The sequence below is a fragment of the Trachemys scripta genome, chromosome 2 (genome assembly GCF_013100865.1).
Source record: "Trachemys scripta elegans isolate TJP31775 chromosome 2, CAS_Tse_1.0, whole genome shotgun sequence".
Lineage (NCBI taxonomy): Eukaryota > Metazoa > Chordata > Testudines > Emydidae > Trachemys > Trachemys scripta.
The window spans coordinates 136,821,925-136,842,913 of record NC_048299.1 but is presented as its reverse complement, the minus strand read 5'-3'; the positions used below and the strand labels follow the sequence as shown (position 1 = coordinate 136,842,913).

The window sequence follows — 20,989 nt, the reverse complement described above, 5'->3', positions numbered from 1 at the left end:
CATGCAGGAGTGAAATCAGGAAGGCCAAATCACACTTGGAGTTGCAGTTAGCAAGAGATGTTAAGAGTAACAAGAAAGTCTTCTTCTTGCTAACATACCTGAAGAAACAAGTCAAGGAAAGTGTGGGCCCCTTACTGAATGAGGGAGGCAACCTAGTGACCGAGGATGTGGAAAAAGCTAATGTACTCAATGATTTTTTTGCCTTTGTCTTCACGCACAAGGTCAGCTCCCAGATTGCTGCGCTGGGCAGTACAGCATGGGGAGAAGGTGACCAGCCCTCTGTGGAGAAAGAAGTGGTTCAGGACTAGTTAGAAAAACTGGACGTGCACAAGTCCATGGGGCCAGATGCGCTGCATCCGAGGGTGCTAAAGGAGTTGGCGGGTGAGATTGCAGAGCCATTAGCCATTATTTTTGAAAATTCATGGCGATCGGGGGAGGTCCCAGATGACTGGAAAAAGGCGAATGTGTCCAGTTTTGGGCCCCACACTACAAGAAGGATGTGGAAAAATTGGAAAGAGTCCAGCGGAGGGCAACAAAAATGATTAGGGGTCTGGAGCACATGACTTATGAGGAGAGGCTGAGGGAACTGGGATTGTTTAGTCTCCAGAAGAGAAGAATGAGGGGGGATTTGATAGCAGCCTTCAACTACTTGAAGGGGGGTTCCAAAGAGGATGGAGCTCGGCTGTTCTCAGTGGTGGCAGATAACAGAACAAGGAGCAATGGTCTCAAGTTGCAGTGGGGGAGGTCCAGGTTGGATATCAGGAAAAACTATTTCACTAGGAGGGTGGTGAAACACTGGAATGCATTACCTAGGGAGGTGGTGGAGTCTCCTTCCTTGGAGGTTTTTAAGGCCCGGCTTGACAAAGCCCTGGCTGGGATGATTTAGCTGGGAATTGGTCCTGCTTTGAGCAGGATGACCTCTTGAGGTCCCTTCCAACTCTGATATTCTATGATTCTATGATTCTATGATTTGGTTTTCATTCAAAAAGTAAACAGTCTTCTTCCAATTTCATTTCCAATCTGCAACCATTGTAGGTAGTTTGTGTCAAGGAATTCAGCCAAAAAGGTACCGATCAGAGGTCCCCATTTTTGCTCATCCCTAATCTTTAGCCATTTATTCTGTTATAGTGTATATCCTGAATAAGCATTCCAGCTCTCATTAATTGTTAGAAGTTTTAGTAGAGTTCCAAATATGTCAAGCAGAAAGGATAGAGTAGAGAACTGTAATTTAATCTAGTCTAAGGTAGATGACCACCAGTTAAATGTCTTGTTTAAAAAAATATTTCTCATTCAAATAGCACAGTATTCTGCCAAGTATGCAGGTTCTATATCATTTAGTTCAACAAGATTTCTGCTTCAATTTCCTGAGGGATAACAATCTTGACAGCATTAACTTTGTTTTCTAAATGTTTTTCTAAACTTTCCTGTGGTCATGAGTATTTTCCGGTGTATTCAAGCAGTATAGTTCTATGTCACAGTCTAGACTAGATGATAAAACCAAACCATACATTATATTGTGTGTGCTCATCTTTTCCTCCAGCTAGGCAAACTGAATAGTTAGAGACAAGATTTTTTAAATGAAATCAATGTAACTAATAAAAAAAATCAGTACTACAATACCAAACAAGTCTTTATTTGGCAATATAAATCACTCTAATCTCTTTCCAGTTGTCAGTATTTTTCAGTAGAAAGTGCCAAGCAGAAAACAAATGGGACCGTGCACTCATTGTATGTTAAACATAATTTTAAAAAATAGGGGTTTTCAATGTTAATGCTAAAAATCTAAATATTTTCTGGCTTTCAAAATTCAAGTATTATAATATTCATTTGTATATTAATACACATATCTGTCTTCCACATCAGCAGCCACAGTATTTCTTAAGAATAGTGCAGTGTGTGTAACCCTAAGCAAAATTTTTGACTTCTGTTTTTAACTGATATCAAGAATTATTGATTCAGGAAGTTAATATTGCTGATACAAAGCCCAGATCAATAGTACGTGACACTGACATGATGAGAAAAAAGTTTATATTATTACCATATAAATTTGTTAGGAGAACTTCTGATGACTTCTGACTGCAGAGGGAAGGTGAAAGTGAAAATTTGATGTGTGGGTGTGCACACGCGTGCATGTTGCAGCAGATCAGATGTAAAGGCTGCAAAGGCAAAACTACGGTAGACAGATCAAAGCAGGTTTTTGTCACGCTTTCTATCAGGTGGCAGGTTCAAAGAAACAAAGAGCTTCTGAAGGTTTCTTTTTTACTTTCTTCTAAACATGTTCATGTTTTAATGTGAGTTAGAGAATTCTGCAGGGTCACCAGTAAATTGTTAAAAGGAAAAGCAAAATTTTGTGTTGTTTTCTTCTTTTTTCTGGGAGTAAAAACTTGATATCCAAATCCTTCTTGCTTTAACATTGAAGTCAATAGGATGTCTCATGAGCAAGGTGAGCAGGACTTGGCGAGAGCCGGCTGAAATTCGGAGCTTCCAGTTTTCAGGAAAAATTGTCATTTTGAAATGTTCCATGAAGAGGACATTCAATAATATTTTTCTTTTGAAAACACAGACACAATGTTTCTGGAAGGAGTTGCTCAGTGAAATTGACATGATTCATGTCAGGTTCACTGCTGCTATTTGTTACTGCGCAGCACTGAATCTCACAAGAATCATTTCAGCAGCTCTTGTGGACCCCAGGGTCCATGACTCTGGGGCAGTCCAGTCATGTGCACTGTCCCAGGGCCATAGATCCGATGGATTCCAAACTCCTGGACCACTGGGCTCACTAGGCCTGCCCAACTTGTGCAACCTGAGAAGCCAGGTACCCTGAGAGTTTGGCCTGAGGAGCCCTGAGATCCCTAGCTTACATCAGGTTTCAAAGGGCTTCCAGACTCCCTGCTGTGGTGCCTAGATCCTGAGAGCCATGGCTTTCAGGCCAGACAGGTTCCTGGGTCCAGTGATAGGGAGTCTGAAATCCCTGAGAGCACTAGTTGGAGCTGGGAGCCAAACCTAGGTTAGAACCATGATTCTCATGGTTTCCAAGCACTTGTGTTTCCATAAGAACATTTTGGGTTCTACAAATTGGTATTTTCCGACCAGTTCTAGATTTGGCTCTCCTATTACATTTTTTGTATTAGATTCAGAGATTTTTGAAAGCAGAAGGGATCACTGGTCAGCTAGTCTGACATCCTTCATAACACAGTGCATATAATTTCTCCCAGCACTTCCTGCAATGAAGGGAATTTATTCTCACTTAAGTGAACACTAGCAGGCCAAATAAACTGAGGTTTAATTAGAAGTTATAAGTTAATGGAAAAAATACAAACAAGGTGGGTGAGTTAATATCATTTATTGGAACAATGTCCACTGATGAGAAAGACAAGGTTTCGAGCATACACAGAACTCCTCTTCAGGTCTGGGAAATGTACTCACAGCTAAAGCTGTTCCACCTTGTATTTAACTGTGATGCTCGGAGTATGTTTCGCAGACCTGAAGAAGAGCTCCATGTAAGCTCGAACGCTTGTCTTGCTCACCAACAGAAGTTCATCCAATAAAAGATATTGCCTCATCCATCTCGTCTCTCTAACATACTGAGATCAACATGGCTACAACAACGTGGCATACAAAATTACATACAAATCACTTGGGACCCAATCCTGCTTCCAGTGAAGCCAATGGACATTTTGGTGCTAGCTTTTGTTTAAATGGCATGGTATTGATAACCCATACACAGAAGATGGATTGACTATTATGGGCTCAGTGATGAAATCAATGGGAATATAGCCCGAGTAAGGACTGCAAAATTGGGCTTTGTATTCATAAATGCATAATTAGCATTCTACTGTCTTAGCTATGTAATAAAATGCATATTTGTAAAATATAGCTAGATTTGTGGTAGTTTACTTCTCTTTTCTGCCTGTACTATATATCAGTGGGTTTCAACCTTTTTCTTTATGGATCCCTAAAAATTTTTGAATGGAGGTGCGGACCCCTTTGGAAATATTACACATAGTCTGTGAACCCCCAAGGGTTCCACAGACCACAGGTTGAAAACGACTGCTGTATATATTTGTATGCATAGATTAACTATTTTTGCTGTGTGCATGTTTATGCCAGTGTTGTATGTGCATTGATGGACAGTGTGATCTAGTAACCCACATTATCTATCATGTGAAAATAACATGGTATACCAAAGATAGAGGGTGAATAGTTGCTTGTCAGCTCAACTCTATTTCTGTCTCTTTTTATCTTTCTTCTTTTCATCTAGGCATTCACAGTCTTTCCTTATTTTCCTCTCAGCCTTAATTATTGTGGATTTTGTTTGTTTCTTTCATTTCCTTTTTCTTTTCTACTCCTTTCTGTTCTCTGTTTCTCTTTTTCGTTTTTCATTTCATTTTCCTTCAGCAACTCCAGTGCACTAACAACTGAACAAGAAATTGATGAAGGATCCTACTCTGATTAAGTCAATAGCAAAACTCCTATTGACTTCAGCTGCACCATGATTTTACCCCAGAGCTTTCTTGTTGTATTGGTAATGTAGTGAAACTGATTAGCCTTGCATCCAGTGTTACAGAGTGCAGGAACAGAAGACTAGTAGAGTTGTTCAGTTGCCAGTGCCTTTAAGACGTTCCAATGGTTATGCTGTTTTCTTTTTTTCCACAAGAGAATGATGTCAATTTCCCCATTTTGGTGCTTATGCTATTTGGTCATCACTGCATTGTGTATTGATTTTGCAGTAAAATAACTCTAACTTCTTGGGGATGTGACTCTGTGACTTTTAAGAGGGTAATGTTCATGGAAGTCAGAAACTGATATTCTTGCTTAGCATTAGGCACAGTTTGGGATGGTGCTATGAATGTCGCACAACTCAGCTAAGCCACTTAAGCCTTATCCTTCATGACCATTATTTTTGTTTCTGGTGTTGGAATACGCCTATGCAGAAGTAGCCAGTGTGTACATTATTTAAAAACATTATCAACAGATATCTTGGGTAACTTCTTTTACATTTACCATTGTGACTTGTCTGTCTTTTTCTGTCCACTAGATCATCAAAATCTCAGGGGTGGGGACTGTCTTTTACAGTACTAAGCACATCGTCAATCCTATAATAATCACAAGACTCTATCTAAAGTATTTCACTCATGACCTATTCATTCTTTCAGCTTTGAAGCCAGAGCTGCATAAGTGAGAGAGTCACATGGCCTTGCTGTGTTACTTACCCCATTATAGGCTTTCTAATGACATCTTCAGTCCAGTGGTGCACTTGTTAAGTCACTATGTGATTCTGAACTAAACCATGGTGGTTACCCAGTTTAACTTCAAAACAATCAGAACGTAACACAGCATTTCACACTAAATATGCAATTAACTCATGTCATCACTGTGCCATCCATTAGAGAAATCATTGTATGTTTATTTTCATGCTGAGATGAATGATAGTTGGCATGAAGGAAATACAGATATAACAGTGAATCTACATTATCACAGGTTTCCTAGCATCATGATCTTCAGTAATAATGGGCATTGGCAATAGAAATCCAACAGGTTTTTAGGCAGCTTGTTAGAAATATGGGCACTTCAGTGCTTTTGCATGTTTTCTCAGTTGGAGTCCATATACCTTAAGGAGCTACTCCCCCTCACACTTACTGTACATTATACATCAAGATCCAGAAAAAAATTGCAGATGTAATTTTTGTTTGGTTCCCTTCCCCCTCCCCCATAGGACTGAGTATTTTAATCAGATACTTTATATGTTTCTTCATGCATTAAATGTAAACTGTTGACATTAAATATTTTACTTTTGTATGTTTGCTTTGGCAGATTTTAGTGACTGATCAAGTGATGACTTTGGAGAATGAGGCCAGCTAAGGACTGAACTGTACTTCTCTAAGATCTTGGATGATGTGGCACCATAATCACAGGTAGACTTTTCTATTTTACAGTTCTCTGCATCACCTGCTGGAAACCTGTGCTAAATGAAATTATCCTTTCTAAAACAAATCCATTTAATCTGTAGTTTAAAATGCAGGGTTTTTTTTTCAATTTTGTTTGTATATAAAGTTGAACCAGTTTTTGCCACATAAAATCAAGAAAGAAGAATCCAGAAATTATAGAGTGTTTGGTGCAAGTCTCAAAAGAAATATTCTGTCCAAACCAGAGTCTTGTACAAGTGACCAGTTCTGCTCACGGAATTATATTTACAGATGCCTGTACTGTATGTCATGCATTTCAGACTGTTTCAATTTACATGCAGATTGGAGGAAATGAAAGTCCTTTTACAGCCTGCTCAGTGCCTCTTAAAGGACAGAAATTCATTTTTTCTTTTTGAGCTTCACTTTTATAATGTTTTTTTTCTCGTAATTGCAGGGTATTACTTTTGTCAAATGAGATATGTCTCATTTCAAAGTCATACCTCAGTAAAAGCTCTTTCAGAGAGGAAAAGAAGACAATGTCACAGGCTCCCTCATGTTTTTAATATTAATATGCTACTGTCTAGATCAACGGCGGAATCCAACTCCAAACTTCTCTTTCTTTATTGATGTCAGGAATCTAATGCTGGGGAACGAGAACCATTGATAATGTTCCATACTTATTTAAAGTTCAGACCAGATGGAGGTAGCCGGTTTTAAGTACTGCTGTCATATGTGTGATGGCAGTTATATTGTGCACTCTGAAGGTGAAATCAAAATAAATTTGGAGTCTGCATCTCAATCCCCAGGAGATGACAATCAATTTAGATTAGCCATTTGGTCTAGTGAACAATTCATTCTGCAAAGAGAGTGGTGGGAGGAGTAGTTGAGTTACATCTGTAATGTGGGATATTTGCAGTCATACCACCTTGGTTTATGCTTCTGTTCAATGTAATGAGGAAAGTAAGATTGAACCAGGTCAGCATTGGATGGGATACCTACAAGGAATGCCTACATGAGGAGGAAAGTAGTGTTGGTGATTCAGTAGATGTCTGTTTTCCCTCAGAAGCAGTACTATATCACAGTCTGAGCCTAGTGCTGGGGACAGTGTGATGTTGGATGTGCCATCATTTGGATGGGATGCAAAACCAAGGTCCTGATGGTTTTGGTAATTAAATAATCCTTGTATTTGTCTTCACATTAAGATATTCGTCATGGTGGCCTGCCCAAATTCCATCTTGCAGAATTCCATTCTGTATGTCTAAAACTCTCGTAGTTGCCATTCGATAGTATGTACTTCACATTCTGTCCTAAAGAGTTGAGTGGTAATGGTGTTACAGATGCCACATTCTGCCAATGAGGCAGCTGCATTCAGAAGAGTTAATGAAATGCACAGTATGTAGTATGTAAAATACTTTGAATTCATCAGTGAGTCTGGGCCACAAAATTCTGATGAAAAATCTCAAACATTCCAAATTTGGGACTGTCTGGAACTCTGATTTTGGTTCAGCCCTATCTCCATTTAGAATCCTTCAGGAAGAGCAATATAATAAAATTGGCACATGTCCCGACAATGTTGTGTATGTCAAATCAAAGCAGACCTGGTGATATAATACAGAGGTCTAATACCTTGATGGTTCTCTTTCCTGATGCATAATTTGAGCTTCTGATTTTTAGTGTCATCAACATCTTGATTAGTTTCTTTGGTAGTTGTGTTCCAGGAGCATGTTGTGCTATCAGCTGTTGAAAATACATTTCCTGCCTCATGAGAATGCCCTAGATAACCTATTACTGTGTGGTTTGCTTTGCTTGCTTAATTTTTTGACAGTGGGATTAGAGTTGGAATTATAAATCATGCTTCTTAGGAAATGTTGGCAGACAACATGGCATTAGACATTTTTCTAGTGCTGTTTGTGTCAAGACTTGACAGTGCATGCTTATTATCGGGAATCATGATTCATCATCCACAAAAGATAACAAATAAGGGGGGGGGGGGTAGTGCAGTTGGCTGTTTCAGCATGGAGATTGCCAGCACTTTATTTGCAAGTAAAACTGAAGTCATCTTTTCACTAGAGATTTGAATGCTTGTGTACCTCAGTCAGCTTAAGCCTACTAGGAGAATCTCATCAAATGTGTATATTCACCATAACAAATTTTCAACACTTTTATTCCTAAAATTAGCCTATAAATCAATATTTAGCCATTGAAACAAGGTGTCTATTTGTCAGTTATTGAATGCCCACAACTGTCGTATCAAAGGGGTGCAGGTGCTCAGCATCTTTGCAAATTAAGTCACTTATTAGGTGTACAAATGTAGCTTTTTGATGCCTAAATGTAGACAGCTAGGTTTCAAATGTTCACCATATGGTATAGGTTAACTTATAGATGTGTATACTCATATAAACATATGCAAGCATATAATATGTGTATATGCATTGATATAGGAGTATATATATTTGTGGGGGTATAAGGGTGTGTGTGTGCAATTCTAATATTGAAAAAATAGTTCAGATCAGTCAGGGCAACAGAAAGATGTTGTGTATTCATTATAGATGCAGAACATTCAAGTGTTTCTTTTGGTCACAGAATTCTCAGTTAAGTTTAGGAAAATCAGTACTAGATTTCTGAACTTTTAAGAGCTTTAAATAAAAAGACAGGGTGATTCAGCTCCCACCCACTTACCATTCTCATGGGCTTTTACAGCTGTAGTAATGTTGTTTGAAAGTTAGCATGACAGGCAGTAATCCAGGTCATCATAATATCACCCACTCTGGGGAGAAACAAACACAGAAAACAAACAAGTAAAAATGTAAAATCCTCTTGTTACAATCAAAGAAATACTGCAGGAGAGATGAAGAGGCAGCTCGACTGTAAGACAACAATCCATAATTTACTTTGCAGATGTCTCTGTAATTTAAGCAGCAGGCGGAACAACCACACAGTTGTAGATGCTCTGGGGAAAGGATACCCAGAGCCTCGTAAATCATGGTGGGGATTAAAAGCAATGAACATTCATCTTCTTAACCTCGTAAAGCAATATTGCAAAGCCAAGGATTACAACTTAGTGTGCATGTAATCTTTGTTCAGGGATAAAAGGTGTCAATTTTTTTAAAAGCTTCTCTCAATTAGCAGTGGCATGTGCCTTCTGGGAAGAGAACAGGAAAAATAGTTTTAAAGTTGATTAAATAAGATTTCCTACCTATTAAAAGAACACTTAATAAGAGCACTTTCCATCAAGAAAAAACAAACTATAAGGGAAGTCTTGATCTGACGGTAGCTTGATTCCCATTAAGCTATACTGGTGTTTACTGTTTTATTTCCTTCTGTGGAAGCTAGATTTAATACTCAAGAACTTCAGCAAAAATAGAATTCACACATTATAGTCCTGGAGTCTTAAACCACTTCTTGTCCTACAGGATTTGTCTTTCCTCTTCAGAGGAAAGGTGGAGCTTTAAGGCTTCAAGGCCAAGATTTATAATATCTAGTTAGTCTCTTAATTCCCTATTTAGCCACCTACATTAGTTGGCCTCATTTTCTAAAGTGCTGAGCACCCAACATCACCCACTGATTTCAACGGTGCACATTGAAGTCATTGTGCGGCTGGTGCTTGGCTCTTTTGAAAATCAGGTCATATATTTAGGTGCTTAAATGTGGGCTTAAAATGTAAATGTGGGCACATCTTTTGAAATTTTGGCCCATGACTGTACATAGCCTCAAATTATTTTGTTTTCATCCATCTTGTTTTCTGAATGGTCAAAACAAATGTGATTTCTTTTTTTAAGTTATCCGTATCCCTTCGCATTTTAAAACTTTTAGCCACTTGAGAAGTTTGATGTCAAATTGTAAAGAAGTCTGACACTACTTAGTCTCATTCTTGCTTCCTCTTCCACCACAGTTTCCTCAGCTTTGAAATTATTATTTATTCATTTTCTTCTCAGGTTTCTAATGATGCACTGTAGATAGTTGTGTGTCTCCTCTATCCCCTCAGAGGAACCCCCAGTCTAAGATGCAGATGCATCCCATGTGATCATAACTGGGCTTTCCCCCCAAGTATTTGGGAGTATTAAGTATTAGATAAGCAGGAACATGTGAATAATGCAGTAGTTAGGTACAGAGGTTTTAATAGTGGATAATATTTGGACCTTTAAAACAGAGTATAACACCCACCTCCACCTATTCCAACATTCCACTCTGATATCATAGAACCCCTTACCCTATGTTGCATTCCCTCTGCTCAAACAACTTAACTCTTCCTCCAAGATTTTAGATATCTTTTGCCTGGGGAAGTAAACAACCTTCACCTCTATGTCTTATCAGATGTCTCATGGGACTGTATTTCCTCCTCCTCTTTCCCTCAAGACCTTTACAAAGACTTTCCACAACCTGGGTGCCTTTGAGGGTTGCCTTTTAAGGTCCCTAGAGTTCTAAGGGAAGTCTTATAGTGCCAACACTGGCTCTGAGAGCCCTTGTCTGTATATGAGAAAGGTTGGGTATGGGAGTAAGCAAGTATTGAGGTTATTTGTGAGGACATTTATCATTTGGGTTGCACATCCATGTCATTCATATTGCTTGATATTGTTGTTTAAGGCCCATTGCCTTCAATGTGATTTTCTGGAATTCAAGGGATACTAGATCAAGACCTGTGATTTCAGAATCTGAAATCGTGAATAAACTTTTCTTTTGGAAAAGGATGATTGGGCCCATCATAAATGATGTTCCCCTGGGAACCATGAGCCACAGCTTTAAAAGAAATCAAAGACCACTTTGAGAGTAGGAGGGATACACCTTTGAAAACAGTTCATGGATAATCTTATCTCCATAACCTTAAAAATAATCATGCAAAACTTGAAAGACCTCAAACAGTTTGAGCCCAATGTTTGGACCGTGGCCAACTTAGTTCCTGGTGTATCTCCATTGACTTCACTGGGAGCTTGATAGTGCTCTGCACTTGTGAAAATATGGCCACTAAAAGCATCTAAATATGGACTTTAAAGCCCAACTTTAGGCATCCATTTGTGAAAATCTTGTCCTCTGGGTCTGTCTATCAGGAAAATGTATAAAAAATGGTTGTATCTGAGATAGCATTTTGAATCTGAGCATTTTGAATCTGAGCATAAAGATCAGTGTTTTCTGTTGTATAGTTCATGTGATTGGTTCCACTTTTTTTCAGTGGTTTTTTTTTTTTAACTTTTATTTTTTACTATTGGGGATTTATGTATATTGAGTCCATCTTCTTTTCCCCCTCCCTAGATCTCAGTTTATCCTGAAACTCAATTCATCACTAATATTGTTTATTTAACTGTCTGTGTCTTTGTAATTTGGTAACTGACTTCCAATAAAAATGAGTAAAAGGATTAAAAGGTCATATTGAAAAGGAACTGGCTACTGCAGCACCACTTTTCTGGTAAGAGGGCATGAGACCTTGATCCTCCAGTTCACTCTTTACTACAAAGAATCAATCCACAAAATACTTTACCTGTTGATGATCATTACATTAACTGCAGGTTTATTTAACATTTGTATTGTGGTAGCACTCTCAGGCGTTCCCCTGAGAATGGGGACTCCATTCTGTTGGATTCCATACAAACACATAAAAAGATGGGGTCCCTATTAGAGCTGGTCAAAAAATTATGTTTTGTTTGTTCCAAAAAATTAGTGAGCACCTAATTATTTTTCCTCTGGCTACGCTGCAGTCAGAGGTGTGATTGTCTACACATGCTGCATACCCGAGCAAGCTTTAATCTACCTAGCTTGGGTACTAATAGCAGGGAAACTGCAGCACTATGGGCTTCAGAACAGATTCGCTCACTACATGTGCACTTGGGGTCCCAGGTGGGCAGCCCAGGCTGAATCCTGTAATCTGACAGCTCCATGGCTATTGGTACTCACTCTAGCTAGATTAAAGATAATGCAGATACGCCTACATGGGCAGCAATCATACACACCAATTATAGTAGACATACCTGTTGTTTTTCTCCTCATTCTCTCCCTGTTATTCTTCCCAATTCTCCTTTTCCTTTTTTCACCTCTCCCTCCGCTTCCCCCCTCCCCCCCCCCCCGTATTTTGTCCCTGAAGAAATGGGGGAAGGGATATTGGGAAAGAAAAGGGAAAAAAATCCTCTATCTCCTTATTTTGGAGTTTTCTTTTAACAAACAACTAAATCACACAACACAAGATTATAGAGCTGCAATAAATACATCAACAAATAAAATGATCTTTCTAACATTTTCGTTTTTGAAGGGAAAATAGAGATGTGTGCAATTCCCAAAGTTTTTTACTAGTTCCAGTCCTGGCCTTAAAGAGCTTGCAGACTAATTTAAGACAATGTATAACAAATGTGTTATGAATAAAAGAAGGGATGGATGAGTAAAGACACAGGTAATGTCGATTAGTGGTAGTATAAGCTAGTTGTGTGCACAGCTTGATGATTCTGAATAAACGGCTGAGCTTCAGTAAAAGAGAATAATGTAAAGTGCTAAAAGCAGCAACATTTTTGGGGGAGGAAGGCGGTGAGCAGTGGTGTTTCCTAAGCTCCACCCAGAAAGAAACTCTGCTCACTGTATATCTTTAAAATCACATTCTCTTTCCTCTTTCTTCTGTACTTTGATCAGCAGTGAAATAGTCCATTGCTGACATTTAAAGCATCATCATCATTAAACTTCAGAATTAACAATGCATTGAAATGAATAAAGGGCCATTCAAAACTTTCTGGGCTATTGTTTATGCTCTCTTCAGACTCAGGCAGACATCTCTGCATCATTTTACACTTAGTTAACATTTGCTGGTTATTTTTTGCAAAGACTTAATTTGGCAGGGGGAGGGCAAAGAACGAAATCATAGGGTTTGAAACAGAAGATAAATCATCAGAGTGTTGGTTTGCTGAAATGCTACAAGCCAGCTCAGCTTGAGCCTTGCTCCCCTGCACCCCCTTCCACCCCCTCAAAAAATTACAAAACTTTAAAGGCTTCGCATAAAACCATTTTTACCTCATTCATGAGTAATTATATTCTTTGATAATCCAAACAGATTGTGTTTGACTTGCACTTTTCCCCCTATAATGGAACACTTGCTTTTTTAAAAAAAATGATGACCATTCCTTTGCTTTCTCTGAATACATAGGTTTTAATTTAATTGCCAATGTTGCCCTAGGATACTGATATTTCATTGGGTTTCTGCTTGATAATAGAGAGAATGGATGTGGACGTTACTTTGTGTATCTGGTACGTTAGACAGCAATGATGTAGTTAATGAGATGCTAAAACACTACCTTTTTATACCTTTTTTATTTAGATTTCTCTTTAATTATATGATTGGAAATGCTTTGTTAAAAACTTTATTTTTTTCCTACCAATATTTTCCTTTCTTATTGTAAAGCACAGCATACAGTTTCTCTCCACTCATATAGGACACAGTCCAAGGTGTCTGTGACTCCTTTGTTACCTTGCTTGATATCGCTATTATGGATCATGCAATCAGTTATGACTGCATAATTCATTAAATGGATTAGAGAGACAAGGTGAGAGAGGTAATATCTTTTATTGGACCAACTTCTGTTGGTGTGAGAGAGAGAAGCTTTTGAGCCACACAGAGCTCATCTTCAAGTCAGATTGTTAGTTAACTTGTGCTCCCTCTGCTGGTTTATTTTTCCTTTTTAATGGCTTCTTTTTCTATAGATATATGCAAACAGTAACTTTAACACTTTGATGGATACAAAATATGCATGTAAGAGTGATTATATGTGTACATATGCATGTGCAACACTGGAGCACTGGTTACATATCCATAGCTAAGATTGAGTGATTTCTGCATATACCCATGCACACACAAAAACAAATATGTACATTTCAAAAGTGGCTAATGGGTTGGAGTGCTTCTAATCTTGAGAACCCAACTTCAGACACTTTAAAGAAGCCATTTATAGAATGTGGGTACTCACACTTTTTGAAAATGAGACCCTTAAAATGTCTGAAAATTTCTAGTCGTTTCTGAAAATTTAGGCCACTGAATTTCCAGTTTTTGAAAATATTTCCATTTTAGGTTGTGGTTTCCAAAAATTGTCATTTTTTGCCAAAACTTCTCTATCTACTCCATAAAGATGAGCAGGGAATAGTAAACCAGTTTTACAGGAAATTTCAAATATGTCTGTTTCCCAGGGTTGAATTGGACCAATATTTCATGAAAAATTGTAACATTTTTATCTATTTTAACAAAATTTTATTGAAATAGTTCGAAACTATTATTTAACCTTTTCATTTACTGAAAAAAACACAATTTTCAGTAAATGAAACCATTGAAATTATTAGTAAACATTTTCATTTACCCCAAACAATGTTTTCAGTAAAAATGTTTGATAACCCTTTAAAAAAAATCAATTAAAATGATAAAAATGTGTGGGAAAATTAAATATTTGGAAGATATTGACAATTCTGTGGTAAAAGTTCAGGGTTTTTTTAAATGACAATTTTTCATAGGGAAAAGATTTTTGTTTGAAAACTTTCAACTAATTTGATTATTAATAATACTAATTAATAACACTTAGCTCTTAATGCTTTTGGTCAGTAGATTACTATTTTATAGAAGGGGAAACAGAGACACATGGTGGTAAAATGACTTGCCTATGATCACCCAGCAGGCCAGAGACAGAGCCAGGAACAGAACTCATGTGTCTTGCATCTCAGTCCACTGCTCTATTCACTAGGAAACAATGCCTCTGTTTGTGACCCCTTTTTTATTCCTTAATCCATTTAAAAGCCTATTTACATTCTGGGATTGATGGACACAGCCCCCCAAAGTAGTGGAAGGCTGTCTCATTGGAGGAGGAAGGGACCACAGTACCAATACTTAACTAAGTACAGATGGACAAAGCATGAACAAACAAGAATGGGGGTGCAAGTCACAGGACCTAGATGTTGCCCACTGCCTGGAGGAGGAGTCCAAGGGGTCAGTGGACCCTGCCCAGTGAAACTCTGACTGACTTGGAATGTGGAATATACTGTTACTGAACACAGACAGTACAGTCAGGGGTAGTGCAAACTCCTCTTAACAATGTGCCACAGTCCTGATTTGAAGGAAATGGCTTAGGGATGAGAGGATAATTCAGTATCCATTCCATACCCACAGCCCTTGATGTCTCTGCTGTCATTGCCAATTGGACCATTTAATTAAGGTCTATATTGACACAATCTTGTTTCATACATGCTGTGGAAGAATTATTAGCTAGTGACAGTCCAGGGTTGGACAGGATTCAAACCAGTGGTATAGGAATGATGGATCCTGGTCTCCCAACATTCCCCTTTTAAAACTTTTTCCTGAAGCATGCATTATTCCTTGCCACAGTTCTTTGTATGCTTTTTAAAAAATATATATATAACATTGTTGTATATGTTCTTTAAGCTGTGGTCCTGCAAGATAGTGATCCATTGAAATCACCCAGTCTGCCTGGGCGCTATCAATTGTAAGCTCTTTGGGGCAAGATCCTTGTCTTCCTGCATGTCTGTTATGTGCTCTCGCACACTGGTGCCATATAAATAAAGTATTTTGCTATGTTTCATTTCATGTACAAAATAATGTAAACTTGTTTCACCTGCAGCATTTCTAAGTGTAGCACAAATAGCCTATTCCCTTTTGGGGTGTGTGAAAGCGTCAGTGGTGCTTCCCGTAGTTCTACCTCTTTGTATGCACTGAAATAGCCTTGCACATGAGAATTTACCAAGACTGCACTTATTTTAACTGATATTGACAGTTTGTACAAAAGGTGGAGGAGCCCTTTTAGAGCCTGAGCCTTTGTACCATTACTCACCTGAGTAATCTTGATTCATGCTTGCTGAGCCCATTGGGATCAACGGGACTACTCACCAAAAATATACTTGTTTGCAAGGTCAGGACCTAGCTTTTCAATTACTGTACATTTATGTACTTTTAAGAGTTATTTAAATATGCATTACCAAGATGAACTATTATGAGGATTCAGACTTCTGTGGTTCATTGGGTACATAGTATGTACTATAAAAATAGTAATAAAACTTTATGGAAGAAAAATAGACATGTATAAAATTGTCAAATGATTATTGTAGAAGATATGGGCTATCAATCATCTCTATTATATTTCTAAGTAAAATGCATTTTCATCTCTGAAAGACCATAAACCAAAAGAGGAAATTAAATACATACAGACTATAATAAGTTGATATTGTGTATGTCCAAAAGCCAAGGACATTCAGAAATGGAAATCAGTGGCTGCAAAAACATTGTGCTATATTCACTTTCAAATACCTGGGTGACTAAACCTGCTGTAAGATCTTCAGCTGGTGTAAGTCTCTGCATTACACTGGCTGAGGATCTAGCTAACTGAATAAGGCATCCAAATACAGAAGTTCAGCCAAGCATTGCTTGAACTTACTGAAACTCCTTTCTAGAATTAAGCTGTTTAAGCTTATAGTGGAATGGCTTACATTGCTGCCCACACTATATGAGTATAGATTTGTTCAAAATAAAATATTGAAGTGCATAAAAATTCAAAGGAAAAATTATGGCCAAGATTTTTAAAAGCAACTACTGATTTGGGGTGTTTCAATTTTTTGGGGGTTCCCAGCTTGAGACACATTACAGAGCTTGAGCTGCTGGAAAGTGCTGAGCACACACACACCCCTCTGTAAATTAGGCTCCTTCAGAGTGTGTCAGGTTGAGCACGTGCCAATTGAGGCATCCAAAATCATTAGTAATTTCTGAAAATCTTGGTTGCTTACTGTGACAGTATCCTTAGTTGCGATTCATCTGAAAAATCAGTTAACTTGGCTGCATGTGTTCACATGACAAAGGCCTATTAAGAAAAGAGATACTCATTATAATCTGACACATATGTAATAACAGCATTCATTGTTATATTATGCTTTTATCTCTGCTGACAAGTCACCTATCCTGTGGCATTTTGATAAAATACTGAAATATGAAATTAGGGCCAAAGAAAGTGAAGTTCTGCAATGGAAATGCACATCAGGATGAGTTAAGAATGAAGGGCTAGTGAATTGTGGGCCTGGATACCATGTCTGCAGATTCAGACTTGTATGTTAGGGTGGCTACTCACGCATCCCTAGAATATTAGATATTTTTGTACTTCTGGGAATGATGTGGGCCTACCCCTGCCTGGCATGACCTTGCAGGCACTATGTTGAAGAGCACCTTGCCCCTTGCCTCACATGCACTGACTGTGCAAGGTTACACATTATGAAGGAGACCATTTTGAAGAGTGCACCACCCTACTCCTGCCAGTGTGATCACACACAGACTGTGTGCGCAAGGTCACACTGGTGAAGGTAGAGTGGCACACACTTCAAAATGTCATTCCCCCTACATACCACCAGTTTGGGACATTGATTGTGTATTGATCTCTGCAGTTACCCAACCTCTGGGCACTAATATAGACATATATGGATTTTCATGGGTACTGTGTTAGCTCTTAATGTCCTAGCTTTTGTAATTTTAAGATGTAACCTTAATGTTTCCTTCATCTAGAGATATTGTATCATTTAATGTTGATTATTTATTGATAGGAAATTTTATCCAACTTGAGAACTGGACTCTATAACTATGCTATTCAGAGCTCATGGCCTGTTTTATAATTAGTTTCCATGGTGGTTTCTTGCTGGGCGAGGGATAGAGAACTTGAATATGTCTCATAGCATATGAAGTACAATCTTTTACAGATGATGCATAAACAATTTAAGGCTTTCCTGACTTCAAGCCTCTATTGTTTGCTGCCTATCTGAAAGGTAATGGGCAGGGAGGAGGAAGCAGACAATAAGGAGTGTCAAGATTTGTTCGAAGACTTACTTAGCTGTCGGTTTCACTACTTTTCTGTATTAGAGTTATGTCAAATCATGTTAAAATTTAACACCGCAGTTTTACATACTTCTTTGTTATAAGGTAATTTTGCTTGAATTACATCAGACACAACTCTAACGTTTATAACACATGTCTTTAGATGCTGCCAATAAAACACTGGTGTGATGGGCACTCCTTCACAATAGTTATTCAAAAGTGATGGGAGAAGTTTAAACATTTATAAGACATTTCAAAAATGAAATAAAAATAAAAGTCATTTTTAAAAGGATTCACTCCCTCCCTGTAGGATATTGCCTATGATATGTTTTAATACTGTTTTCACCCCACCACCCTCAGTTAAGGAGCAAATACTGCTGTTCCCTCTCTGTTAGATTTGGCCCCTAGCAATCTGCCATCAGTGGGGGGTAACATATAATTTCACTGTCCAAGGAGCACAGTAGGGAAAGAATTGTAACTCAGTCACAGCATGCTCTCTGTTTTCCCAGTGCTCTATGATATCCCTTTTCCCTATGCAGCTGTCTGCCTCCTCTATGCTAGCTCAGCTATGTTGGCTGCTTTATTGGGAAGAAGGGATTGCAGTCAAGGATGCATCCACTTCTTGCCTATGTGTCTGTGCAGTGGGGAGAATAGCAGCTTGTATTAGCTGCCCTTCACCTACATTGTGACGTGGTATAGGTAGCTTATGTTGGGGATTAAGTGGATTTCTCAGGTCCCCGCTTCTCTACAGAAAGGGTCATAGACCAGCTCATGAGTGTCTGTGGCCCTAAACACATCGTAAATACCACATTTCCACTGTCTGGGAGGCCAGGCAGTGAAGTATCTGAACAAGGGAGCCTCAACTCCTGTGTCATAGCAGATGTCTCTGACAACAATGTATTGGATTTCGGAGTGATTGGAAGGAGGCCGTTTTTGAGATATGGCTAGTCAACCTTTGCAGAGGTTGGATCAGTGGGGCTACAAACCAGTGAGGATGGAAGAGAGGGCTATGTCTGTTGTTTTCTCCCTATATTCATGGTCATATGTCGTAGTAATATCCTCAGCCCATCAATGAAGAAAGCCTGACAGCCCTGCCCCCCATGCAGGTTGTGGAGATGATTCCATCCTCCCTGTCTTCTTCCCACAGGCTACTTCCTTTCAACTATGTATATGTCCTTAGAAGGGAGAGCCACAGTATCTCTTAGAGGGAAGCCTATAAAAGCTTCATTTTTTTTCCTGTACTGGTATCAGACAGACTGAGGATGGGGCAGGGGATGGAAGACAAAGCCAGCAGGGCCCTCTCCATGGATGATTGGGACCCTGGGGCATAGAGCTAATAGAAACCAAACTCCAGTCATGTAGAGCCACAGTAACTCCCAGTAGAGTCAGGAAACATTTCAGCTCACCCAGGGGACATAGACTTGCAAATGAAGTAGCAGTAATTGGGCAGTATCATTTTACTCAGTTATTCCCTCTGCATCTTGGTTTGTGGCCTGTGGCTTCGGTTCACAATCTTGAAGCTATCCCCTTTCTGTGATCCCATTCCACAGACAATGTTGTGGCTGATACAAGCTGATGAAGGCGCAAAGGATGTTTTGAAGCATATTTTAGGTATGGACCATGTAGCCAACATTTGTCTGTCACCCTGGTCTTACCTTGCTCCTGTGATCCAGGTCTGGAGCAATGGCAAACAGTGACAGTAAAACGACTAAAATACTTACAGCATATTTACTGTTAGTAGCCACAGTGTATAGCACAAGTAGAATTGTGCTTGGGATAGGTGTCCCAAAGAAAATTTTTTTATGAAAATGCAGGTCCATGCCATGAAGAAAGCTTGAGAACATCCATGTTGTGGGACAGCTACGTGTGGAATGGTTCCACGTCCTTAATGGCTGACAAAAGCTATTAGATCGATACTGGGCCTATTATCGTCTCACTTGGGATCCAGATATTTAGAATCATAGAATCATAGAATATCAGGGTTGGAAAGGACCTCAGGAGGTCATCTAGTCCAACCCCCTGCTCAAAGCAGGACCAATTCCCAACTAAATCTTCCTAGCCAGGGCTTTGTGAAGCCGGGCCTTAAAAATCTCCAAGGAAGGAGATTCCACCACCTCCCTAGGTAACACATTCCAGTGCTTCACCACCCTCCTAGTGAAATAGTGTTTCCTAATATCCAACCTAGACCTCCCCCACTGCAACTTGAGACCATTGCTCCTTGTTCTGTCATCTGCCACCACTGAGAACAGCCGAGCTCCATCCTCTTTGGAACCCCCCTTCAGGTAGTTGAAAGCAGCTATCAAATCCCCCCTCATTCTTCTCTTCTGGAGACTAAACAATCCCAGTTACCTCAGCTTCTCCTCATAAGTCATGTGCTCCAGACCCCCCTCTCATCACAGACCCTATATGACATTTATAGGCTTGCCAGAATTCAATTTTTATTTTTAAAATAATTTTGATAGCTAGTATCTATTTATTTTAAGCATATTTTTTTTTAGATTTTTAGATGTGCAAAATTATGGGTTTCCAACATTTATTTTTATTGATGTTTACATGTCCACAGTTGCAGAAAAATTTTGGGAGGGTCAGACAATTATTTAATGACAGTAGTAATTGAGATTCTGAAATAATGTGAGATTGAATTTGTCAAAGCCAAAGAAAAGGACGTTGAAGTAATCGAGACACAAGATGATGTGAACCTTGACAAGAGTTTTAGCTGTGAATAGGAAAATCTCTATCACAGAGAAGTTATTCAGAAAGAATCTTCGAGACTTCGAAGTTGCCTGGCTATGAGGACCTAGAAAGTGGCCCGAGAAGATTTTAACTCTCAACCACCATTAATTTTAATGGCAACAAGACATCTATTCTGCAGCTTTGACATATTCAACATATTTGTTGGTGAAATGTCCTTCTTTGTAGACATCCCCTCTGCCTTTGTAATTCATTCTGTCTGTGTGTGTGTGTGTGTGCGTGGTGCCAGAACCCAAGTTTGAGCTTCAGTGCATATTGTTAGATATTATTATATGGTTTATCTTGTCTGATGTATTTAGAGTGTGTTTATCTGAGTGATCCATCCCCTGTCATTAAGGGTACCAACTGTCTAATTGTACAAACCCAAACAACCTTGCCCCACCCCCTGCTCTGATGCCACACCCCACCCCTGATCTGAGGTCCTTCCCCCACTTGCTCCACCCCAACTCCATTGCAGAAAGGGGTGCAGAGAGTGGAATGTGGAGTTTGGGCTCTGGGAGGGAGTTTGGGTGCAAGA

At 39.0% G+C, this 20,989-nt stretch overlaps 1 protein-coding gene across 1 annotated transcript in view; it reads left to right on the top strand.

Annotated features, from left to right (window-relative positions):
• Positions 1 to 5,806: 5,806 nt before the first annotated feature.
• Positions 5,807 to 20,989, top strand: part of CDH12 (cadherin 12) — a gene marked incomplete in the record, with an annotated part of 562,961 nt that continues 547,778 nt past the window's right edge. Inside the window, 1 exon segment of the mRNA XM_034761583.1 lies at positions 5,807 to 5,915.